Raw genomic sequence first — 26,387 nt, forward strand, 5'->3', positions numbered from 1 at the left:
TGGTTCTCAAGCTGCGGTTTGCCGACCACTGGTGTAGGGGAACTCACTTCAGATGCAATACGGCTCCCGCAGCAAAGGCCTCAGGGAAATGTTGGATTCTGTGTAGTTCTGTGTAGCCTCAGGCTTAGATGACTACCCAGAAAACCAGAATGCCACCCAAAATCAGCGTCATGCTCCCAGGAAGGAGGTGAGTGAATGTGTAGAGGGGTGATGAAAGCCTGGCGTTATCTGTTAACTTAGGAATGCATTGCTCTTTCTGGTGGTCTATATGACTCCCCTCCATGCAGTGGTACTGTTCACCCCCTGTAAAAAGGGGTCCTTTCCTGGGAGGGGTGTGGGTTCTTCCTGGCCAGCCACCACTGCGAGCAGCTGCTTTTGCCTGTGTCTGTAAGTTCCTCCTATGAGAGCTCTTATGAATTTGAATAAGGCTGCGTGTCTGTCCTGCAGAATCGATCCTGAAGTTAGATTTTTGGGGCTTTCCCCCAACACCTGGCATATAATGCAAACTAACAGTGAGAGCTTACTCTATACCGCCCCTGCTCTAAACGCATTGCCATAGTATCCTATGTCATAAAAGCCCAGCGACAGAACGGCAGAACGACCAGTCCACCAGTTGCTATGATGTGCACTGACCACCAGGGGGCGGACGTTCAACACAGGAGCTGCCCTTTGGTGGTCGGTGCACTACCACAGTGGAGCGCCGATCAGCTGACTGGGATGAGCGGCTGCTCCCACTGCAAACCCGGGCCAACGGGCAGGAACCCGGGCTGCAATCGTCGCCCTGGGCTCCTCTTCCTCATTCCCTGCTGCCTCTTCCAGATGCCCGCAGGCCACTGTCGCCGGGTTCACAGAGCTGACCCCAGAGGCTGGGAGGCGAGTTTGTGGCCGCCACTGGACTGAGGCCTACTCTGCCGCCTCTCAGTGCTAATGTCCCTGGGCCTGGCCCTGACTGGGTCCCTGGAGAAGCAAGTGCTCTGGCTCCACAGAAGATGCCGGACCAGGGAGCAGCTGCTCAGAGGGTGGGTCCACAGCTGCTCGGCTGACTGGGATGAGTGATGCTCCCACAGCAAGCCGATCCCTGCAGGCCACACCCCCACCAGTGCACAATTCCCGTGCACTGGACCTCTAGTACCCCCATAATGCTCCTGAGGTAGGTGTTATTCTTCTATCCATTTCACAGGAGAGGAAACTGAGTCTCCATTGGGGTAATTTGCCTCAGGGTCACATAAGTAGGAAGTAGAAGAACTGGTTATCCCAGCACTCTAAGGTACTATGTTATAGTGACTGCTATTTCCACCTGTAACATTCCACCTGTCATGCATTAGGTGCCCAAGAATGAATGAACAAACTTACTTCAAATGAAAAAAGGGGCATGTTGCAACAAGTGAGTGCTTTGGAATAAAGAACTAAAGAAAGTTTCACGTTTTCATCGTGGATTTGAAACTATACCCTTATAATTACAGAATTTCTGCCTATGTTTATTGTGTCTGTGACCAGCAATAAATTTTGCACATCTCAGTGTATCACCATTGAATGACTACTCTTATCAGAGTGCTGCATGGTTTGGTTGGTTATGTTTTTCAGGAAAAGCAATTGTGGCTACAACACGTTATTTTCCTTAAAAGCCAGATATTATGAGTATCAGTAGATGAATACCTAATGTAGTCAGTTTATATCTAGTAATAAACTCTAGTTGATTATATGTGAAACAATTTAATCGGTTTAAAGCTAAGAGTTATGGTCAATTTAAAATGTCTTATTTTAAAGCAGTATCAGTAGGAGAGAGAAAAGTTCAAGGAGAGAGAAGACAGGGAGATAAACGGAATTTAATAGCTATTATGTATCCAGTTACTGCTAGGAACAGTGGGAACGGGAAGTCTAATCAGAATATTTAGAGTATTACCCAGGCACAATTTCTGGGTTGTGATTTTATCCCTTCTTAAGGCATGGTTTTGTAAAATGCGTATAAATTGGAGTCAGAGAGACCTGAGTTCAGGCAATCTTTCCAGAATTACCCAATAGCTTCAACTTTTTAACAGTTGTAAGGATTAATGATAATTAAGTGAAAATGCCAAATGATGGCTGGCAAATAGTACCAAGAGTTAGCACTTAAGTGAGTCTCCTATGGCTGCTGTAATAATAACGCAAATTTAGTGGCTTCGAACAGCATGCATACCTTATCGTCCCAGAGGTCAGCAGTCCGGCATGGTCTCCGTGGGCTGGGTTCTGGCTGTTTGCAGAGGTTTGATCCTCCCATTAGGATGCATGCGCGAGGCAACCAGTCGATGTGTCTCTCTTACATTGATGTTTTCCCCTGTTTCTCTCCTCCCTCCCTCCCTTCCACTCTAAAAATCAATGGGAAAAAATATCTTCCAGTGAGGATTAAAAACAACAACAACAAAAGAGGCTCAAAGCTTTGTGTATGGGTGACCATGAGAAAGTCCACCAACGTTGGTTCTTATTGAGATGGGAGGAATATAGGAAAATAATTGGAATATCCAGGATTTTCCAAAACTGTTTCCATTCCATTTGTGGCTGAAAATTGGCTGCTTTTAATACTTGTGATGATGAAAAGTCAAGAGTAGCCTGTGAAGCAAGTTTTTAGAGGCGAGCTGTAGCACTAGTAAAACTTGCCCTGAATGGCCGTAGTCACAGCAGGCCCTGTTGTGAGAGCCTGTTTCGGGCCTGCGTGGTGGGAGACACTGTCTATGTATCTCTGTATGTGAAGGCCTCAACGTGTACTCCTTGTGTGTCTGTTTTAGGGCAGTGCCCAAGGGAATTCTCATCCATGTCAGTCCTCAGGATAATGCTATGTCTTTTAAGTACTTGGATTTCCTTTTTTTAAATTTTGGACTCTGAACTGAATAAATACCTGACTCTGTCTGTGTGGGGGTCAGGAGGGAAGAGATTGGAGGATTTACTAAAAGTTTTAAAGCCAAAATTGTGACCCAGTTATAAGATTGTGTAATATATATTATTTTTTAGCCTTTTTCCCATTTCTTTTTTATATTCCCCTCCCTTGTTTTTCTATCCTCTTTTAATGTATGCAGCCCTGTGTTTATTACATCCCTGAAAGTAGTCATAAACTCATTCTGGAACAAAGGAGAATAGCGGAAATACATTAGTCCCTCCTTTATAGCGGAGGAGGCAGAGGCTCAGTTTCTCAACTTAGCCAGGAGCGCAGTGGGTGTGTTAGTTGTCCATTGCTGGGTAACAAATTGCCCCCCAAATTAGCATGTAAAACAGCAAACATTTACATTCTCACTCAGGTTCTGAGGCTCAGGAACCTGGGAGCAGCTGGCAGACCCTTCAGTTCCTTGTCCGGCGAGCCTCTCTGTGGGGCTTCTCACAGCACAGGAGCTGGTTTCCTCAAAGCCAGGTGACAGAGAGACACTGAGGCAGGTGCTGCAATGCCTTTTATACCTTTTTCTCAGAAGTGACAACAATCACTTCTGGATTGTTCTGTTGGTCACACAAACCAGCCCTGAAATTTGGGAGGGAATTCCACCAGGGTATGAATTCCAGGGGTAGGGGGTCATTGGGGAGCATCTTGGAGGCTGCCAACCACGGTGAGTCAATAATGTAGATGAGCCAGAGTGTCAGGCAGTGGACTGAAGGGTCCCTGGTTCAATTCCTGTCAAGGGCACGTACCTTGGTTGCAGGCTTGATCCCCTGCCCTGGTTGGGGCACGTGCAGGAAGCAACCAATCGATGTGTCTCTTCTCATATTGATGTTTCTCTGTGTGTCTCCCCCTCGCTGTCATCCTCTCTCTCAAAATCAAGGAAAAATATCCTCGGGTGAGGATTAACAAAAATAATAATAATAATTTAAAAAAATAATGTGGATGAGCCTGAATGATGATGCAGTTATAAAACATGCTCAAATTTGGACCCCAGACTGTTTCTATTTCTTTCATCTTGAAGACTAGGCAAATGAACACCAGCAAGCAGTGTCGTTCTGGGCTTCCAGTTTCTTCCTCGATTCTGCCTTTTTTTTAAAAATAAAAAATATGTTTTTATTGATTTTTAGAGATAGAGGAAGGGAGAGAGATAGAAACATTGATGAGAGAGAAACATCGATTGGCTGCCTCCTGCAGGCCCCAGGTACTGGGGATCAAGCCTGAAACTTGGGCATGTGCCCTGGCCAGGAATCGAACCAGTGACCTCATGATGCATGGGCCGATGCTCAATCCACTGAGCCATACTGACCAGGCTGATCCTGCTTTATAATTGCCAATGCTGTCACAATTTCATCCGCAAAGCTTTGTCTAGCTTCATAACTCTAATCACTACTAAAGGTAAATAAAATTTTATCCTTAAGATAAAAAATTATCATTGGATTATTTAATAAATTTAACTTTCGGATAACTTTTGGATACCACCAAGGAATTAAAATAATAGCTAACATAACACTATATATGCTTATATTCCCTGAATTTGGTAGTGCAGTGCAAGAAACGATTATAATTTTAAATCCTTTCACTTTTTATGTCCTTTGTTTCATGGGAAATGTATGTTTAGAAAGGATAAAAGTTTTTTGTAATTCTGCCCCTCATAATGATTTCATTCATCATTTGTCAATGTAATGAGAAAAATCCATAAAGATATTTTTACTGCATTGCCGAACTGTAGCCAAATTTTGTCGGAAATAAATTGGGACATGTTGTTTTCCTGGATTCAGGGAACTGCTGGCTCAGTTTTCAAACTTCAAATCACAGATCGTGACTCACCAATAAACCACCTGGATAAATGAACACAGAGGATCTCATTTGCCGCTGGCTCTTACCCTACCTTTTGATGATTCTCATTTTCATTTAAAGTATGCATAAATCAATGTCACTATCAATATTTAAACACAACCCGGCTAAAAAATAACTTCTTAGCTGAGATTGTTTTCCAGAACAATGGTGTTGACTAATTCTTCCAACTTAGGTTTAAATTTGCAAGTCATTGCTGTGTGCCAGTGGTATTAGAATGTTTTTATAACTTTATTTACATCTCTGGGATCTCCAGGGTTTAATGTGTTATGCCAGTTTGCAAATAAGATAATCAATTTTGTCTAGAGAAAGAACTTTCTCTTTCCATTTGACTTCCTTATGTACAAAGGAATAAATACATATATATATATATTGATTTTTTTACAGAGAGGAAGGGAGAGGGATAGAGAGTTAGAAACATCGATGAGAGAAATATCGATCAGCTGCCTCCTGCTCACCCCCTACTGGGGATGTGCCCACAACCAAGGTACATGCCCTTGACTAGAATCGAACCTGGGACCCTTCAGTCCACAGGCCAACTCTCTGTCCACTGAGCCAAACCAGTCAGGGCTGAGTAAATATTCTCAGAATACTTACTGTGTTCTAGGCTTTATGCTACATTCTGTCAGTGGGTAAAAGGGTAAGACCATTTTTGTGCCTTTAAGAACTGTGGTGTAGCTGCTAGGTAAACATTAACAGGAATCATAATGAAGCCATGTGATATAACAGAAATATTCACAAAATACTCGAAGAGAAAGGAGAAGGGATTTAGTTTTTCTTGGTGGTAGACATTGGAGAGATACTCTCGTGGTGTTTTTTCTTTTTCTGTGAATAAACTGAATTCCATAAGCTACCTTTATAATTTAAAACAATTCTCTGGCCTGAAATTAAGTACTTAATAGTGAGCCAGTGCACAGATTCATGCACATTAAAAGGAAATTAATTAGAAGGTGGCCGGTGGGGCAGGACTGGGCGAGATGGGCCGAACACGCCCTGGAGCCAACCTCCCAAGGTCCCTCTTCAGCATCTGAGGAGTGAGTGCGGTCCCTCCGGCCGGTGGGGTCCCTCAGTCTGGCCTATGGGGATCGGGCTGAAACTGGCTGTCCAACATCCCCCGAGGGGTCCTGGAGTGTGAGACAGCACTCTGCAAAGTTGCTGTCGTACAGGGTGTGTTACACAAAATACACGTGTGCAGTACACCAGATTTGGGCCAACAGTGCCCCAGCAACAACATAACCCATGGCCAAAGGTGGAATCATGTGGCCCCGCAAGGAATCAGGCTTCCTCTCTGGTTTGGGGGTACGTCACCCAAGAACTGCCGCTGCTAAGTCACTGCAGCTTGGCAGCTCCTGCATTGAGTGTCTGCCCTCTGGTGGTCAGTGTGCATCATAGCAACCTGTCAGACAGTCGGACACTTTACGTATTAGCCTTTTATATATATAGATGTGTCTTTTTCTGTTACACTGTCCTTTACTTTATAGTCATAATGACAATATGTATTAGTATTTGTTTTCTTTATTTGCAAAATAAAACTTGTCAACCTCAGAGTGGTCTGCATTTTCTTGTATTCATTCATTTATGGATCCTTAAAATCTAAAAGGTTAGGAGCCCTTGTTCTAGATCAGCAATTTTCAACCGGAGTGCTACAAGCATTTTTAAAACATGTAGTACCTGACTATTTAGTCAGGGGCACTAACCTCTTTCCCCTTAGATTGCCAATTAAAAAATGACAACAACCAACATGACAATAGTCATCTAGAAATACAATCTCTGGTATGCCGCAGAATTTTAGTAATGTATGTGTGCTCTGAGATGACAAAGGTTGGACATCGCTGTTATAGTTACATGTGAGCTGGGGTTGGGAGAGGAATACTCCTGTGTAAGGGAGTTCCTGCTGTTTGCCTGCCCGCAGTTTAACCACACTGACTTTAAAGGAAATTGCAGCCAGTTTGGAATATTTTCCTTGTATGTGTTTGGGGGAGTGTGGACTTGGGAAGGTGGATTTTAGAGAGAAAACCAGTGCCCTCGGTGGTACAGAATTTGAACTGGAGCTTCGGGAAGCTGCTGCTGCTAACAACATGAATACTGGTTTTAGAAGGAATTCCCCCATAAAATCTTACCAAGTTTAGATGTAATTAGGCTTGATGAATATAAACCTTCTACTTCTTTCTAAGAGTTAGGTTAAAACATAAGAACCTTTGTATGTATGGGTCCTTTTCCCCCTAATTTTTTGCAAGGGGATGGAAGGAGCACCGAGCCTTCATGTCTGTGAGCCTGAGCAGGGCAGCAAGAAGAAAATCTTTGAGGCGGCCAGGCTGAAAGCCGGCTGGGCCCAGCGTCTGGGCTTCATTTTACTGACATTAGCAAAGCTTTTTATCTGTTTGCAAAGGGATGTCCCTCAAGAATTGAGCTATTTCCAAAAATTGAGGGATGTGTCACCTTTGAAGAGGGAATCAAGGCGAATGACAGGTGATAAAGGAACTGGATAAAACCAGCAGATGTTTGGCGGGAGCATAGGGATTCCTCTGTCTGACCCTTGGGGCAGTGACCTTACAGTGTATCTGTCCTGAGTGTTTCCTAGCGTAAGTATTTTAAGAAATGATCAAAGATTTCCTTGAAAACTTGCCAGACAACACTTGTAAACAACAGGTTCTCAGTCTACTGTGCATGTGGAAGCTCTCCCTACATCTAGGAAAGCAAGAGGGCTCTGAGGTCAGCTGTGCTCCCTTCACATCCTTGCTTGACACCTTGCTGTTGAGTCCACCTTTGCTCATCCCCAGTTTTCTCCTCTGCACTGGGAATAATAGTCCTTATTCTGTAGGGCTGTTGTAAACAAAGCAATACGTATGCAATAAGCACAACCCACTACTATTCTTATATCTTAATTTTTATTATTGCTGTTTCCTGCTGGGAGGAGAGCCTATCTCCTTCTCTCCTGTGCACTGTCTACCATCTTTGAGTCTGGAGGGTGCTGATTCAAAGAGAAAATGCGTACTAGTTGATGCTTTCAGCTCCCGTGACACTAAAGCATCTGTACATGAACAAAAACAAATACTCTAGCGTTTATGGGCAGATCACTTACTTTGGTTAACTGTCACATATTTGAGCAAGTTAATAAAACTATCTCTGGATAAAAATCATGTAGAGAAAAGTGTTAAGTATTTAAGCAAATTATATATTCTATTAACAATCCACAGACTTTCTTCTCCCCATGACCTTTAGCAACTCAGCAATGGAACTACTGGAAGGAGATAACAATAGTATTGATGGGACAGTGGGATACTACACATCCTTTCTCCTTCCTGCTTTGCAAAAAACAAAAACAGATACAAGACCTCGACGCGTAGGATCATGACATGATCTGGCACACATAGGTGTGCCTTGATGCCTGTCTGTCCTGAAATGACTCGCTAAGTTGTTGGAGATTGAGATAGAGGAGCTATGAAGGCCCCTTTATTCACACAGTCCAGAGCAACACATTTTGTAATTAAATTAAAAGGGGATCGAGAGGTCACAAGGTGGTATCTCTTCTTTAGAAATGTTGAAATGACCTAACCTTGAGGAACACTATTTTGAGTCATTAATTCAGTCAACCAATAATTTTTTGACAGTCTGGGTGTCAGACGCTGTTCTGAATACTGAAGATCAAACAGGACCAAGTCCCTGTTCTCGTGGAATTTATAAACTAGTGAGGAAAACGGTACAGAAGACACCCACAGGCATTCATAGTTGAGCCAGAGGAACATCCTCGGGGTGGGCTTAGGCTTATGCCCCTTTATCGCCGTGCTTGATATTCAGAGACTTAGGGCTGTGTTTCCACGTCATTATGCTCATTAGAAGCAGTAACTTCCAGTTAAAGCTCTGCGTGTTTTTGACTTCTCAAAGACGATTGACATGGCTTTAGAGAACTATTTTTGTCTTGCTTTCTCAATTTTATGTCCTTTGTGGTAGCCAACAAGGAATATGGCACCCTGTCACGGTGCAATAGTACAAGCTCTGTTATCCACGATACTTGAGCGCTCGGTGATACTGACATGCTGAGAAGCAAACCTTTGATTTAGCTAATGTAATGTTGTGCTTTAAGCGTTGGCCTTAACCTGCCTAGGGTTTTACTCTTAGGTATATTTTGCTTGTTTGGGTATGGCTTCTTAGGTTTCGATGTAAATTTTAATGGGCCAGGAAATCTTGGCTGAGGCCCAAACCTGGGTAACATTTATGTGCTGGGAAAGTCATAAGAATGACCTTCAGATTTTTTGCCGGGGAGGCTGGTGGCTTGTAAAGGAGGAGGGTTAGCTTGAAGCTTAACACACACACACCCTCCCCCGCACCCTTGAAAAAACAGGCAGTACGTTAAGCAGGGCACATGAGGTGTTGCATTTCAGCTACGGCGCGATATCTAATACCAAGTCAACATTTGTGTTTAACTCTGGATGCGCTGTATTAAGCAGTTAAGAACACATTTTCTCGCAAATATCCCACAAAGAGTATTCATTCATTACAACCAGAACAATAATATCTTTACAAAGGAGATATCTGCAGATAGCACCATCACCAATGATGGTGATTTCATGTTCTTATACTAGTTAAAGTGGTAACTTCCAATTATGTTGATTTCATGACATTATCAAGGATATTGATTAGTGACTGACATGTCCTCTCTGATGAGATGCAAAGGGAAGTACACAGCATCACCTCAGTCATATTCGTACCAAAGAATGTCTCACCAGAATCGAGTAATTCGGGAAACAGCAGAGGAACCCAGACGGTGAGACATTCTGTCAGGCAGTTGGCTTGGACTCCAAAAATATTCATGCTGTGAAAGACAAAAAAAAAAAAAAAAAGTGAATTATGGAGATGGGCAGCTGAATGACGAGAGTGCTAAATCCAAAAATGAAGAATAGGAGAGGAGCAAGGAAGAAAATCTCTATAAAGGATATTTGGGTGGAAATTGGAATATAATCTTTTTATTAGATAATGTTTTTGTGTTGGTATTAAGTTCCTTGAATCTGGTGGTTATGAAGGAGAATGTCTTTATTTATAGGAGACACATGCTGACATTTTTAGGTGCGAAATGTCCTGAGGTCTGCAACTTTCAAATGGTTCCAAACAAAAGTAAACATACGAAGAGAGAGAAACAAACATGGCAGAATTTTAATTGTTGAATCTAGGTGAAGGGAATGTGTGTGTCGATTGTATTATTCTTTCAACTTATCTGTAGGTTTCAACTTTGTAAAAATAAAAAGGGCGGAGACAAGGAAAGTCTATTTCAAGGTAATTATTACGGAAATCTACAATGAAAATGTGAACCTAAAGATAAAAGGCCTTTCAAACTGAGAAGCAGCGAACATCTATTTGAGATCCAAGAATAGCTGTTCAAAATGCAGTGATTCAGGCAGAAACCCAAAAAATGTTCCGGTTAGGAGGCAAAGGCGATGGGTGTTTATGAGAAAGGGAAGGGGGACAATTCTATCAGAAGGAAGGCATAGATAATATGGCATTGTTCGTTCTAAAGCATGTTCAGTCTGGTAGGCATCAGTATGGTAATCATATCTGCTTTCTTGCTATTCTTGCAAACCTCGTTGGGACACAGTGTTGCCTGGGTTATCTTGCCCTGTTTCAGACATTCCAAGGCTTTGAGGCATCAGATGTGAAAGGCAGTTCCTCTGGCATTGCAGGTCCAGCTCCATTGTTCAGTGGCTCCATTGATTATTTTTGCCAAAACATGTAAGAAAACACACATGCACACAATTGAGTTGCCACACCTCCGGGGAGTAAATCCGGGACCACAGATGACACTGTGCAGTGGGACTCACAAGTGTTTGGTTGTGGTGTGTCCTCTGTCATCACAGCCCTGTGACTGTGGGCAGTCTGCCTAAACTCTCTGTGTGCATTTCCGAGGGCTCCCGTAACAAACAAGGTGGCTTAGGAAACAGACATGGATCGTCTCACAGTTCTGGGTGCCAGAAGTCGAAATCGGGGTGTCATGGGCTGGCCATGCTCCTCCTGAAACCTATAGGGCAGCGGTTCTCAACCTGTGGGTCGCAACCCCTTTGGGGGTTGAACGGCCCTTTCACAGGGGTCACCTAAGACCATCAGAAAACACATGTATAATTACATATTGTTTTTGTGATTAATCACTATGCTTTAATTATGTTCAATGTGTAACAATGAAAATACATCCTGCACATCAGATATTTACATGACGATTCATAACAGTAGCAAAATTACAGTGATGAAGTAGCAACGAAAATAATTTTATGGTCGGGGGTCACCACAACATGAGGAACTGTATGAAAGGGTCGCGGCATTAGGAAGGTTGAGAACCACTGCTCTAGGGGGGAAGAATCTTCCTCGCTTCTTCCTTGTTTCTGGTGGTTTGCCAGTTCCTTGGCGATCCCGGTTCGCAGCTGCAGCAGCTCAGTGTCCTCTGTGGTCACAGTGTTCTCTCTGCCTTGTCTGCCCCCTTATCTCTTCTCCTCTAGGGAAGTCAGCCGTTATGTTGGGTCAGGACTTACGCCAACCACCTCATTTCAAGCTTGCTTAATAGGGTCAGCAAAGACCCTATTAAAATAAGGTTGCACTTATAAGTGGTAGGGGTCAAGGCTCTGACATATCTTTTGGGGGGGGGTCACAATTTAACCTATAATGTGCTCCATCTTTCTTTCTCCAACCCCCAAACAAGATTGGGGAGCTGATGTGCAAGCTGAAGTCTGAGGTCCCTTCTGCCCTGAGAGTCCAAGGCTCTGCGTGCCCACCATTTTCAGTCCAGACATGAGTCAGCGTTGAATGGCTGAGGAACTCAAGAGAGACTTGGCGAGGAGGAAGCCCCAGGTCATGACAGACCGAGAAACTCGGCCTTTGGAAAACAGGGTTCCTCAGACTTCATCTTGGATCATGACTCATGTGTCCATTCTTGGCATAACGGGCTGTTTTGTTTTGCTTGTCACAGTTATCCTCTTTGTCTGAATAACTGATGGTCAAAAGTTTTTAATTTTATGTAATTTACATAAAATAAGATGCATTAAAAAAACAATTGTCATATGACAGATGATTTCATAATTTGGATAGGCCACCAACTGGAGCAGATTAATGAGGAACAGCAAAAACTCTCTGTCCTTCAGGCTTATTAAAAAAAAAAGAAAAAAGGCAAGATAAGAAGAGAGGATGTTCTGTAATGAATGAGGGCGGCCGCACCTTCAAACCAGCCGTTTCCTCCTGCTGGGCCAGCTCTGGCCATCTGGAGGAGGAGACCCTTTGAGGCCTGGGCGGTGGGGGCTGTGGGGGGGTTGCAAGCAGGGGGCAGCCTCAATGGAGATGAGAACCGTCCACATTCTTTTCTGATGTCCCTGTGCTTCAAAGAGAAAACCGTGTCAAAGCCCCGGAAGGGAAAAGCACTGATCAGCGAGTTGAAAGAGGACTTGTTCCCAGGACCCCAGGCCCACAGGTCTCAGTGGGACATGTACACAGAGATGCATCTGCCTTCCGCGTCTCCCTCCGTGCGACCCGAGGTGGACACCGGGTCTGTAAACCAGGACAGGGTGGTGGCCCATCTGGGAAATCTCAGACTTACGGGCAGAAAGTAAAAACCTCCCCGAAATGAAATCCCCTCCAAAGTTAAATAATGCTGTTTTTTCCCTGGCTTTCGGAAATTATTTAGATGGACACTTGGTCATTAAATTATGTTGTTATTCGGAAAGCCTGCTCAGTCACTTGCTGCCCACGCTAGATAAAAACACTGGAAAGTCTCACGATGTCATTATTATGCTGGTCGTTCTCTGCCATTCACCCAGCATTGGGAATGATGGGTTTGTCAACATTTCCGTTAATCCGTCCTATTTTCAAGGCCTCCACCTTAGTTGCGGAAAATTGCGTTGTACTGGATGGAAGCCTAGAGGTAATTCCCTTTAGTGTTACAGCAGCTGCATTCTTTCACGGCTGTATGTGACTTTGCAAGTGATTTCATTCTCTTTTTGTTTAAAAACAGTAATTCATACCTAAGTCTCAGCTCTTACTCAGGATTACAGTGTGAATCATGTGAAGTAAACATTTACAAGCAGCACACAATTCGAGTCTCCATCCATCACCATTTATCCCCCTTACAGCCTCCTCTGCCTCCCGCCACCCACAGCTGGAAAGTTCCAAAGTCGGTAACCATGCTCTTAACCACTGCTCTCCATTGCCTGTTGCCAAGTGTACTGGATGTTTGTGTTCCTGACTCAGTGGTTTCTGTTCCTCTTCAGAAGGAGCTACACGCAAAGCAGAGTTATCACTAGGGAGAGAACTTATAAAGAGCAAGGAGAGACTTGGTCTTTTAGGAGATAAAGTCAGAGCATGGAGAGACGGTGACATATATGGAAAGGCGAATGGCATCAAGACACACAGTACTGCAAAAATATGCCCACTGCTGTGACAAAGCTGTTGAATTTAGGGAGTCATGGAACCCCTTCTGGATACTGCCAACTTCTGCCTCTCTGTGTTGGTGTTTTCTTCTTCTTAGAAATGTTTGACTAGTCAAAGCAGCAGCGCGCTGATCGCCACACTCTGTCCTCCCCTTCCCTTCCCTTCTCGGGTCTTATCTAAGTCCTGGGGGTCTTATGCCACCAGCACCGGCTCTGTCATAGTAACCTATGAACCAGGAGGTCATGGTTCACTTCCCAGTCAGGGCACATGCCCGGGTTGCAGGCTCGATCCCCAGTGTGGGGCGCACAGAAGGCAGTCGATCAATGATTCTCATCATTTTTGTTTCTATCTCTCTCTCCCTCTCCCTTCTTCTCAGAAATCAATCAAGATATATAAACAAAGGAAGAACTCCTCAGTCTGGCACTGCAGGCTCTTCCTGACCTGGCCCCACCCTCCTCATCAGCATCCCTCCCACTAGAATCCTCTGGCCTTCAGCCTCCTGCAGGCATTTGTCCCACCACCTAGAGACCTCTCCTCCCATCTCTCCCTACGTCCCTTCCCCTGAAAGCTGTCTCTGACAGCTGGCTGCTGGTCTCCTATACTGGCCCCTTTCTCCTCCAGGGGGCCCGATAGTGCCGGACAGCGGGACACACTCTAGCCCCATTGTGTTTAGCTCTGTGGTGAAGGAGTCGCCACACAACACAGGAGTCCTGCCACCTGGCTGCCTATTTGAATTCCTTTATCACAGTATTCCATAATTACCCATTCACCTGCCTCTTTCCCCATTTGACTGTAAACCCCCACCCCCAGTCCTGTGTCGGATCACCTTGGTCTTTTCAGCCCTTAGCTAAGTTCATGGCATTCGAAGCACCCAGTAAATGTTTCCTGAAGGAGTCAGAGACGGAACTAATTAATCCCACTTGTTCTTTGTCCAAACAGTGTGACCTTGGGAACGTTATATAACCTGTCTATAACTTTGCTTCCTTGTAAATTGGGTTAGTCACACCTGTTTGTAAAGGTCAGTGAGATAATGTTTCTTTTCATGTAAATGCTGGGTTGGGGAGTGAATACGAGGGGAGACCCATGTTACATGAGGAACAAGACCCATGTTACATGAGGAACAAGACCCATAATAATGATAATACTATTAAAAGCTACAATTTTTCAATTGCTGTCACATACTAAGTGCTTCAGACCATTATATCATTAAACACTCCCAACTCTCTGAGGAAGGGATTGTTGTACCCATCATACAGATAACACAGCTGAGTACAAGGAAGTGAAGTACCAGCCAACTGGCAGAGCTGGGGTTCACAGCGTGCCTTAGAGGCTAGCACTGCTATTTGGGTACCATCTCGGGGGCCAGCTGGCCGCTGGCTCCACGGCGGCGTCAGGCAGCAGCCCTGGTCCGGGCTGTCCTCGGGTCACACTTGCCCTGAAGAAGCTGGCAGAGAGCAACCACAGCAGGTGCTACAAGGACCAGAGGAGGAGAGGGGAAGTGCGATTCGGCTTGTGGAAGTGCAAGCCCAACTGGCCACCGGGCACCGACCCTCAGTGAGGGCAGCAGGCAGGAGGGAGGAAGGCGAGCTGGGAGGCAGAGAGCAGGGCGTGGGCCGCCGGACTAACCGGAGACGCTGTGTGTAAGGGGATGAGGCGCTGCCAGGCCCAGGCTGTGCTGGGCAGCACTCCCTGGAGCACATAGAGGTCCCTCTCTCTCCTGCGTGTTCACAGAGGCGAGTCCATGACACGGCGGCTTACATGCGTGCCTGTGCGCACACACACACACACATACTTTGATACTGAGCCCCATCACATGCATGACTCTAACTTTCTTTTCCAAGTTTTGTCTCTGTATTTCCTCAGGTCTCTGAGAGCAGCTGTATTTAGACAGTGGGGTGCAGGTCAGATCAGAGAGGAACTGAATAAGGTAGTCCCCCTGATGAGCCAGTTCTTTAGCTAGAAGCTCTGGGCCTTCTAGTCCAGTGATGTTCAACTGGCATGCTGCAAGAATGTTAGTAATTAGTGCGTGCATGCCACGAGGTGAAAAGGGTTGAAAAATCGCCTGTGTTAGTCCATCCAGAAGAAATGTCACTTAGTGGGTAAAGGTAGGAATTTGTCACCACCTTTTAGTGAAATTAATTACCCCGTGATACTGAATCTGTTTCCTCCACTGTGAAGGGGGAATAGTAATAGCACCTACTTCGCGAGGCTGGGGAGAGAGCGTTAAACAGACAAGGGCTGCTTCTGTGAGAAGCTGTTCCTTGGCTAAGCGGACATCATTATTCTCTTTAAAGCTGCCAGGGGTCAATGGAGGTGCATTCACAACTTGTCTGTAGGCTTTTTATTTGGATGCTTTTGGATTTTGATGAGCCAGGCTTTGCAAAAAATTGACAGATTGGAAAAAAGAAAAGCCAGTGCCAGGGCTTTAATAAAATGGCCCCAACCTTTGGGAAGCTGGTGAAATGGGTTGATAGAGCCTTATCTCTGGGCACCTCTGGGACCCTTCTGCACCTGGCCCGGCAAGGGGTCCTCACATGTGGCCACCTTGGCAGGCCAGGCTTGGGGGGATTCCTCCATCCCCAAACCTCGCTGCCCGCTATGCCTCCCAAAGCTGGGAAGTGGTACTCAAACCGACATGCTCTCTCCCAGCAGGCGACCAAGGCTGTGGACCTGCTCATGGCAAAGTGAGGAGGAAGTAGGGTGCGGTCCCTGAGGGTTCCTTCTTCTACTCCTCTATCTGGGGGACTAGTACAGTGCCTGCTGAAAGCCCAAGGGCAGGACAGACACTCTCGGTTGGCTGATTCCAACAGGGGAAGGAGTGGTCTCCAACCTTCCAGCTAGAAGGCCCTTTAGAGTCATCTAGTCCAGCCTCGCAAAGGCTCGACATCAGCTTTGCTTCTCTGCAATCTCTGGACCTTGAGAAAGGAGATACCTACAGAAAAGGGCTCCTAGTAGCTAACTGGGCTCAAATTTTATTTTCCTTTTTGTAAATATTTGTATTGATTTCAGAGCAGGGAGAGAGAGAGAGAGAGAGAGAGAGAGAGAAACATCAATGATGAGAGTCACTGATAGGCTGCCTCCTGCACGTCTCCCACTGGGGTTTAAGCCATAGCCCGGATGTGTGCCCTGACCATGACCTCCTGGTTCATAGGTCACTGAGCCGGGCCAGCCGGGCCAGCTGGGCCAGCTGGGCCAGCTGGGCCCAAATTGAAAAGCAGAGCCTAGCGGCCATGTCTAAACAGGGGCGTCTCCTGCAAACTGCACTTCAGGGAGAAGCCTGCACTCTGCCATTGGACCCTCTCACCAGAGCAGAGCTGTCAAACCAGAGTGACCTGGCCCCTAGCCACCTGGCCCCAGGGCTGCCTCACAGCCAAGCTGCGCAGCTCCATAATGGAGCCGTCATCCCTGAGCCGTTCCACAGCCACGCTGGATCACAGTTGAAACTGTTTGCACTGAATAAAGGTTCCCTCTTCACTGCACCCCAAACTGGGCACTCCCGCTGACATTGACCTGGGACCAAAGACCACCCGTTGACAAATCTCCTGTGTGTGATGGGCAAGCCCACCTAACGCCCCCAGGACCTCTTAGCTCACATTCTCCGCCTCACGGTCCTGGATGAAGAGGGCATGTGCAGGAATGTGCAAGCGAGAAGCCACCAGGAGCTCCTTTCTCATTCAAGCCCAAACAGGGAAAATCTGAGAAAGGCACGTCCTGTGCCGTTATCTGCCATCAGAAGCACTGACTAAGCAAAGCTATGAACAGGCCAAGCATGAGCTTCCTCCTGATTTATGAACCCGATTGTGTTCTTGCTGTGTTTAATCGATTCCGCTAATAAAATGCTTTGGTTTTCCTTTATACCAAGCAGAGAAATTTCCCTATAAAAGTTTCCTACATGACTGTACTTTTGAGTTAAGTGTGACCCTCCTGGGCAATTTTTGTGCATACTGGAATTTATAGTGTTACAGCCCTTTTCAACGTGTTTATTGACAAGAATGATGAATGAATAGGATCTCCTGATAGAGAATGAGCGTAGAGCCTCCCCACCACCACCACCACCACCACTTAACCTTACCCTTACCCTTACCTGGCAGGCATGCTTAGAAGCTGACCTGGAACATCCTTCTTTGAGAACTTTTCTCCATTTAATTATCTGATGGAGATCCTGAAATGTTTTGCCAGATCCCCAAAGGAAGCAGTGGGGGAAAGACAGAGTTACCTGCTCAGATGTAAGGAGGTTTCTAGGTGCTCCACCATGCCAGTCAGGCACCGTGCTCTCTGGCCTGGCACATGCCCTCATGAGCCGTGTCGACTGAGGCGAGTCACACCACCTCCGTGGATATCAGCTTCCTTATTTCGGCAATAGGAATGTTCGCGGCTGCCCTGCAGGCCTATACATGGTGGTAGGGGTGACAGGGCACAAGGTACAACAAAGGGCGTTGTAGAGGCAGCAAGCCATACACATGCAAGGGGTAATTATTGTGCTGTTACGGCGGCCTGTGATTAACTGGCATTAGTCTGGAAAATTTTATTTCCCCAGGTAAAAACGTCTTTGTTTCCAAGTTAAAATGGTTAACTTCCCCTCCAGATGGGACTAGGCATTGATCTTCCAGTTCTCACTCACAATGGAACAGTATCTCTTGGAGATCAGTCTACATGTTACCTTTGTACCCACTAGCACTAAAAATAGGTTTGGAGACATTATGTCCCTGGATTTGAAAATCATTACCCACAAAAGTCTTTTTCCTCTTCAGTTCTGCAGAGCTGTTCTGGGCCCACACAGAGCCGGCCAAGAGGGAGAGAGAGAGAGAGAGAGAGAGAGAGAGAGAGAGAGAGAGAGAGAGAGAGAGAGTCATTTGTGTTTGAGGAATATTTCAGGAAAGGGGCCGGGACTTCAGGGTTGAGGCTGGGAGCACTTCCCTCTACTGCTCAGTTTAGTCAGAGACGTAAATCCTAAAGTGGAAAGTGATCTGCACCAAACTCCTCATTTTAAGATAGCTCAAAATACATTAAGGAAGTAAAATAGGTGTACTGACAGGTTATGTCATTAACTTTTTTAAAAATTCAATTTTTTGATTTCCAGGCCAATGTTCTTCCCATCAGATCATTAATAATATGGTCAACTTTGACCACCACCACAACAGCTACTGTTTACGGAACAATGAGTATGTATTAGACATTGCACTAAGCTATATATTTATTCATATATTCACTCATTTGTCTCCTGCAGAATCCAGTGTGGCCGATATTGCTCCTATTTTACAGATGAGGACAGTGAAGCTCAGGAATATTAATTACTTGTCCAGAGTCTCAGTGCTGGTATGTATGTACATTGGCTCACAGTGCAGAGCAAGAAGGGGAATGTGTCCGTGGGTGTTGCTGTTGTTAATGTATAACATTGTGTCTACATCTCTTAAAAAGTTAAAAATGAGCCCCTGCCAGTTTGGCTCAGTGGATAGAGCATCGGCCTGCAGACCAAAGGGTCCCAGGTTTGATTCCAATCAAGGGCAAGTACCTCAGTTGCAGGCTCCTCCTCGGCCCAGGCCCTGGTCTGGGCTCGTGCAGGAGACAACCAATCGATGTTTCCTCTGTCTTCCCTCTCTCTCCCACTCTCCCTGAAAGTCAACGGAAAAATATCCTCAGGTGAGGATTAACAGAAAGTAAAAATTAAAAAAAAAAATCACAAAACGTTAAAGATGAAAAATCATTCCTTACCCCAAATGTCATCAAGGGCCCTAGAAGATATACTTGGAATTGAACCGTCACACAAAACTCACCCCGAAGCAGCCCGACTTTGTAGGGACAGGGCTAACCTAGAAACGAGGGAGTGGCGTTTCCATGTTCTTCCGCATGCCAAGCTTCTAGGACTCGGACGCAAGGTGAGTCAGAAGATAAATGGGAAGCCTTTGGCCACAGCGAATAGGCTCATTTCCCCAACTGCTCAGCAGCAAAACAGTGAGGCAACTACTTTATGTGCTAGGAAGGTTAAAAGCAGTTTTCAGTCTCCATGTTGCTTAAAGAAGAGTTAAACCAACCTCCGCTGCGCCTGCCGTGGTTTTATTCTGAGGATCCTATATTGGGCTTTTTCTCCTCTCGTCTTATGGGACTGATGGTCTGAGGCTCACCAGGCCTCCAGTAGTCAGTTGCCACAATCAGTTCGCCCCCTTCTTGATCTCATGAGTTTCCAACTTTTCTTAACAAGTGTAATTCCTCTCCAAAGCCTCTCCACACTCTGGCACAAGTTAGAGAGCTTGAGTTTTAAAACTCTGAAAAGGATTTAATGATAACTCATTTTTCCAGAAATTCTGTCCTTTCTAAAATGCTAGCTTTACATTAAACAATGCTATGAGTGAAAGTCTGAAAAGCATCAGAAGAAGTTCCTGAAATTTCTCCAGTACAAAATAAAAGCATAATTAGGGAGGGAGAAGAGCCGTCCCAGAAATCAGCCCAGGTTCCTCAAGCCCAAATAGGCACTGGGTAAAATTTAACAAGAATTTTAAAAATATAGAAACAATCTCGTGGTTGATTATTGGCTGTTTTTGGAATGCAGTGTATAATGTTCCTGGGAAAGAAAATCATGAAGAAAATCATTTAACAGGACATTGAAAGGCCGGTGTGTGGCTCAGTGGTTGAGCATCGACCTATGAACCAGGAGGTCATGGTTCAGTTGCGGGCTTGATCCCCAGTGGCAGGTGTGCAGGAGGCAGTTGATCACTGCTTCTCTCTCATCACTGATGTTTTTCTCTCTCTCTCTCCCACTCGCTTCCTCTTTAAATCAACAACAACAACAAAATTTTTTTAAAGAGCAGAATGAGCTGTCATAAGTGGGGTCAACATCCTCAGTCCTGCCCACTCTGTCTCTTCCATTCATGTGTCATGTGTTCACATATCTGTCCATGCCTAGCATTTCAACACTTAGGGACTGGAGTCCCTCCTAAACTCTAAGCTCATGGAATCCAAAACTGAAACTTTCATGGTCTGAACCCTTGAGAAACACTCTGTGAATTGGTAGAAGTAGACACCACATGAGTCACTATAACGAGCTGTAATATCTGCCACAATGGAGACAGATGCGAAATGGAATGAGGCTCCGGTTCCGAACCTTTGGGGAATCAGGGATGGATTTACCAAGGAGGTGACACTCGAGCTGGAGCTCAGATGCTAACTAGCAGTTAGCCAGCCAGGGAGAGAAAAGGGGAGAGACACTCCCGATGATGCCACCGATGCATGAAAGACCACGGTGAGTTTAGGGTGGTGATGGGGAAGAGGCAGGGAGGCAGATTCTGAAGGATGGGCTCCACATCACCCAGCAGCCAGCCAGGCCGTCAACCAGAGCAAAACCTCTGGCCATTCGGCTCGGCCCTATTCTCAGCACATCTGCTGGCCTCCGTCTCAACCCCACTCACCTCCCAGGAGAGGGGCATGGGAAGGGGGAAGAGTTGTCCTATTCCAGGCCACGAATTAGGAATTACAGGTATCTGGGAACTGGAGGAGAATATCAAGGGAGGACCTGGCCTGCTAGATATACACTGAATGGCCAGATTATTATGACCGGCCAGATTATTATGACCACCCCATCAGTACAATGAAGTGAATTAGTTATGCCAATAGTAATAATAATAAAACCTTGAGAATATTTGCTTAGGAAGTTTTCAATATTCAGTATTTTTGGAAGTGTCAATGAAGTTCTGATGGGGTGGTCATAATAATCTGGCCGGTCATAATAATCTGGCCACTCGGTGTATGTTAGAAAGAGAACTTGGCTAGAAATATCAAGGGTAAGTGGAAAGGAGGGAAGCCTAGAAGCAGACCAGTGAGGACTACAGGGTTATAGGTTATCCCAGTTTATTAGTCAGGGTTCTCCAAGAAATCAGAACCAAGAGGGTGTGTGCATATGTATGAACATATTTATTACGAGGAATTGGCTCACGTGCCTGTATAGACTGAGAAGTCAAGACCCAGGAGAGTTGGGGGTATAGCTCCAGTTCGAGTCCCAAGGCGTAAGCACCAGGAGAGCCAATGACATAAGTTCCTGTCCCAGTCCCAGTCCAAAGGCAAGAGAAGACCCATGCCCCAGCTCAAAGATGGGCAGAGAGGGAAGCCTTCCAGCCTTTTATTCCAGCCAGGCCTTCCGTGGATTGAAGGCTGCTTTACTCAGCCTACTGACTCCAATGCTCATCTCATTCAGAAACACCCTCACAGACACACACCCAAGATAATGTTTAACCACATATCTGGGCAGACACGTTGGCACATTAAGTTAACCACCAACACCCCTAGTCACTGATTTTTGGGTCTCTCCAAAGCCTTGCCCCCTGTCAGTTTCCAGAGTGATCTTCCCCTCAAGCCATTCTGAGCCTGCCACCGGCCCGCTTGGCGTCTCCTGCCACCTGCAGGGTACGAGGTGAGGCTTCCAGCAGGGACAGGCCCTTGCTGGGAGGGGCCTCCTGGCCAGTCTCCACAGGCCCATCTCTCCCTCACCCTACATCCCCGCCACACTACCCAGCTTCCTAGCGGAGGCTGCACTCGCCTTCCCCGGGATACTTTTAGCCTTGCATTCCTTTCCCTTCCCACTGCCCTGGCTAACTCCTAATTCATCGTCAAGACTCGTTTTAGGCCTTTCCTGACTGCCTACCTCCTCGCTCTGTTGTCACCCCAATAAGTTGAATAAGGAAGGAATAAAAGAAAGAAATTATCGAACAAACAAAAAGAGCGCCCATCTGTTCCAAAGCATCCTTTTTTATGCCCCTGTTTGGCAGTGTTACCCTCAGCATCCCAGACTGCATTCTGGACCTGGACAGATCTTCCTAAAAGAGCACCTCTGCTCAGCCACTCCCATGTCTAGACACCCCCGTGCTCCCCTCTTGTCGAATGCACTGATGAGGACAATCATGATGGTGATGACAGCAACTTCCTATTTGCCAGGCTTGGGACAAACGTTGTATACACCTTCAGGAAGCCAACTGAAAAGATCATGGAGGGTCTTTCCATGGTTCTTGTCAGAACCTTGTGATTATCATAGCTCTGGAGTACAATTTGAAATCAGGTATACACCACATTTTCTAATGCAAATATTTTTCTTTTAAAAGAATATATTTTTATTGATTTCAGAGAGGGAGAGAGAGATAGAAACATCAGTGATGAAAGAGAACCATTGATTGGCTGCCTCCTGCACAACCCACACCGGGGGTCGAGCCCACAACCCGGGCATGTGCCCTGACCGGGAATCGAATTGTGGCCCCCGGTTCATAGGTCGCTGCTCAACCACTAAGCTACGCCAGCCAGGCAATTTTTATTTCCTGCGGCAAAATGTATCTTAGCAGACATACCTCAGTGGCATGGACCACTCATTGGTATACGGCAGCTCATGAGGGACACAAGCCTGAGGTAGATTTCCTCACCAGGAAACGTTTGCTGGAACAATCCCCATACTTCCTAGAGCATGTGAACTTACTGGCACTCGTCGGTAAGGCCATACTCTTTTCTGTGGGCTGAACATGTCTTTGTCTCCTCTGTGCTGTTTAAAAGCTCTCTAATCAAAGTTGGCCTGGTGCTTGGTCCTTCCTGCAAAAAGCCAGCCGGGGTGGAAGGTTCTGCCAGGAGCAAGTTATAACACAGCCACTCGCCTTTCAACACAGCCGCTGCAAAGTCTCTCCTGCGAGGAACCCAAGGCGTTAACTTTATGATTCATCAAAGCTTTCTCTGATCCATGATGTAGAATAACCTTTCCTTTGCAGATGTCACCAAATGACATGCGCATGGTGTGCAAGCGGAACAAAGGAGAGACCTATTCTAAGCTGAGCCATTGCATAACTCTCCATAGAAACTCTTGACCCATAAAACGCTCACCTGCTTTGTGGAGTTTAAATAAAGCAAAATGGTGCTCTTTTCTTTAAAGATTTGCTTTATGGTTATCTTCCTGTCAGAATTCCAATTATTCTGTGGTTCAGTGGGAATGTGTCTAGCTGGTTTAAAATTCTTTTTTGGGGTAAGAATGTGAAAAAGATTTTTTTTGAAAAGCCTGTAATGGAAACATTTATATAATAACTAGAGGCCCGGTGCATGAAATTTGTGCAGGGGTGGGGGCAGTCCCTGATTGCCCCTAACCACTCTGCCTGCCTGATTGCCCCAACTGCTCACCTGCCTGCCTGATCACCCCTAACCGCCTCTGCCTCAGCCCCACCACCACAGCTTCGTCTGGAATGATGTTCGGAAAGTCGTTTGGCTATCTGGTCTAATTTGCATATTACACTTTTATTATTATAGATGCTGAGCTGCCTCAAATACATTTTATTTCATTAGTTGCAATACAGTGTTTTAAAAATAATGTTTTAAATTGAGCCTTATGATTAAAGTGATAAACATTTTTTTTTTTGGTGCATTTGAAAACATGGTAATTCACTTCTGCTTAAGAATCAAGAGGACCCTGAGGCCAAGTCATGAGAGGAATGCCCACACACCAGTCACAAAGATCCACAGCATTGAACTTGGAGTGAGAAGTAAACTTACATTGTGTTAAACCACTGAGATTTTTATTTTTGTTTTTAACAGTAGCCATTAATATGTCACCGATTGTCCTTTCTCCTGCTCTCATTTCCTTGATCCTATTGTCTTTCTTTATCATGTGAGTAGGTCTTTCCTTCTCTTTTATTTTTCTTTTTAAAACATTTTATTGATTTCAGAGAGGGAGGAAGAGAGAGACTAATATGTCCCCGATTGTCCTTTCTCCTGCTCTCATTTCCTTAATCCTATTGTCTTTCTTTATCATGTAAGAAGGTCTTTCCTTCTCTTTAATTTTTCTTTTTAAAAAATTTTATTGATTTCAGAGAGGAAGGGAGAGAGAGATAGAAACATCAATGATGAGAGAGAATCATTGACTGGCTGCCTCCTGCACGCCCTCCCCTACCCCCCTCCCCCACCCCCAGCGGGGATCGAGCCCACAACCCCAGCATGTGCCCTGACCAGGAATCAAACCTTGGACCTCCTGGTTCATAGGTCAACGCTCAGCCACTGAACCACGTGGACCGGGCAGGTCTTTCTGATATAATAACCAGACCAAACTGCCTTTATTGGATTTGGGATTAAGGCCTGGACAGTGTTGATATAAATAAGCAGACTCAATGGATTTAATTAGGAGAAAAAGTTCAATTGATTCAATTTTTTTTAAAGCGTACATGTTACATATCTAGGGCAATTTTTATTAAACAGCTCTAGTTTAAAGATCACATGAGAGTCTCATGGTAATTGTGGTCAATGCAGTTACCTCAGTGCTAGGGGTCCAGCAGATGTGCATGCACCCATGCTCAGGGGATGCGAACCAGTGTGCATGGGCTGGGAAAGAGAGATTAGCCTCAGATCTCGACCGGCAATCTTCACGTGAATGGCACCGTGACTGCCAGTGTGCGAGCGCAGACACTGTGTCAGGCAGCGGTCAGAGCAGGCCGGGAAAGATATTAGTGCTGCATAGGACTGGGTGAGGCTTCCAAAAGGATTAGAGTTTCAAAACGGCTTTAAAAAAGTCCCCAGTGAAAATGCCAGTCTGATTTTGTGGAAGCTGCTCTCTTGTCGACAGAGTATGGCAATTGTCCTCCCCCTTCTCTTCTTGCTCCAAGTTGGCGGCTCTCCAACTGGGCTCGGTGACTCCCATTCAGGGGCTGCCTCAAGAGGAGGGCTCCAGGCAGCTCATTCCAGATCTGACCAGAAAAGCTGACCCTCCAACCCTCGCCCCATGAGCTATACGAATGTTAACTCCCATCTTTCATGGGACAAGTATGTGAAGGAAGCCATCTTGGTTCTGGTTAATCTTTTTTTTTTTTTTTTTCAGTTCCTTCTATTATTCCTCCCAGGGCATCTCTAGATCCTTCCCATCCTAATCACTACTCTTCAAATAAAACCCGATTTAGGAAGGCCCGGTAGAATCAGTACATTCAGAACTAGACATTATACCACTAGAGGCCTGGTGCACGAAATTCATGCAAGGGTGGTGGTGGTGGGTGGGGGTGTCCCTCAGCCTGGCCTGCACCCTCTTGCAATTTGGGACTGCTGGATCCTAACTGCTCACCTACCTGCCTGCCTAATCGCCCCTAACCACTCTGCCTGCCTGTCCAATCGCCCCTAACCACTCTGCCTGCCTAATCACCTCCAACTGCTCACCTGCCTGTCTGATCGCCCCTAACCACTCACCTGCCTGCCTGATCTCCCCTAACTGCTTGCCTGCCTGCCTGATCGCCCCTAACCGCCTCGGCCTCGGCCCCTGCTGCCATGGTTTCCTCAGGAACTACATCTAGAATGACGTCTGGAAGGTTGTTTGGCGGTCCAGTCTAATTAGCATATTATTCTTTTATTATTAAAGATGGATAAGATGTGAACAGCACATAGTAGAGCCATTTTCTCCTTTATTTTGGACACTCAATGAATGGGCCTTACATTTCATTAACAGCCTCTTCCTGTGTTGTTCCATTTTGAGCTTGTTTGTCAGCTGAAGCTTTTACTCTTTCCTGGAGCATTGCTGTTGGGCCAGATCTCCTCTGGTTTGCCATATCTACACTTACCTCGGTACCACAGAAGCCTTCGCATGCAAGCTTGTCCCGTTAACTGGCTTTGTGGTTGTCAAAATAATAATTCAGTCACAATGATGTACTATACTTATTGTGCACTTCCTATTTTAGGCACCGTGCTCACAACTCTATTCTCTCCTTCAGTTCTTACAATGACCCTCTTGAGGCAGATGTTTATTCAGTTTTACAGACGAAGAACAGGCGGAAGAGTCTGCTTACAATCACTCACAAAGGACAGAGAAGTGGGGAGTTCAGATCCAAGTCTCTCAGAATTCAAAGCTTTTGCTCTTAGCTACAATTCTACTCTGCCTCTGTATCCTAGGCATACAGACAACAAAAAACAAACAAGCAAAAAGGACTACATGAGGGCTCTTCTTGCAGCTTTAGAAGAACCAAGGAAAGTGGACAGAATAAATGAAATGGGCCTGGCGTCTGGTTTGGCAGGTTAGATACTCTGGTGCCTAAAATCTATCTTATAACTCTTACCCTCTGGGTTTAGAGCTTAAATGGCCTAGTACCGTATTTGCCGGCGTATAAGACGACTGGGCGTATAAGACGACCCCCTAACATTTCCACTCAAAATACAGTTTGTTATATACTCGCCGTATAAGACTACCCCCTCTTCCGCACACCTTCCACACACCAAATAAAAGGTAAAACAATATCAGATTTGAGCC

General features: G+C 45.6%; 1 long non-coding RNA gene across 1 annotated transcript; it reads left to right on the plus strand.

Moving 5' to 3' along the window:
• LOC107182713 lies at positions 1-23,832 on the plus strand. Its single transcript, XR_001513425.1, has 3 exons — positions 1-1,019; positions 18,384-18,472; positions 23,567-23,832. It is a non-coding gene; the product is annotated as an uncharacterized LOC107182713 (long non-coding RNA).
• The last annotated feature ends 2,555 nt before the right edge of the window (positions 23,833-26,387 follow it).

The sequence above is a fragment of the Myotis davidii genome, unplaced genomic scaffold (genome assembly GCF_000327345.1).
Source record: "Myotis davidii unplaced genomic scaffold, ASM32734v1 scaffold317, whole genome shotgun sequence".
Classification (NCBI taxonomy): Eukaryota; Metazoa; Chordata; class Mammalia; order Chiroptera; family Vespertilionidae; genus Myotis; species Myotis davidii.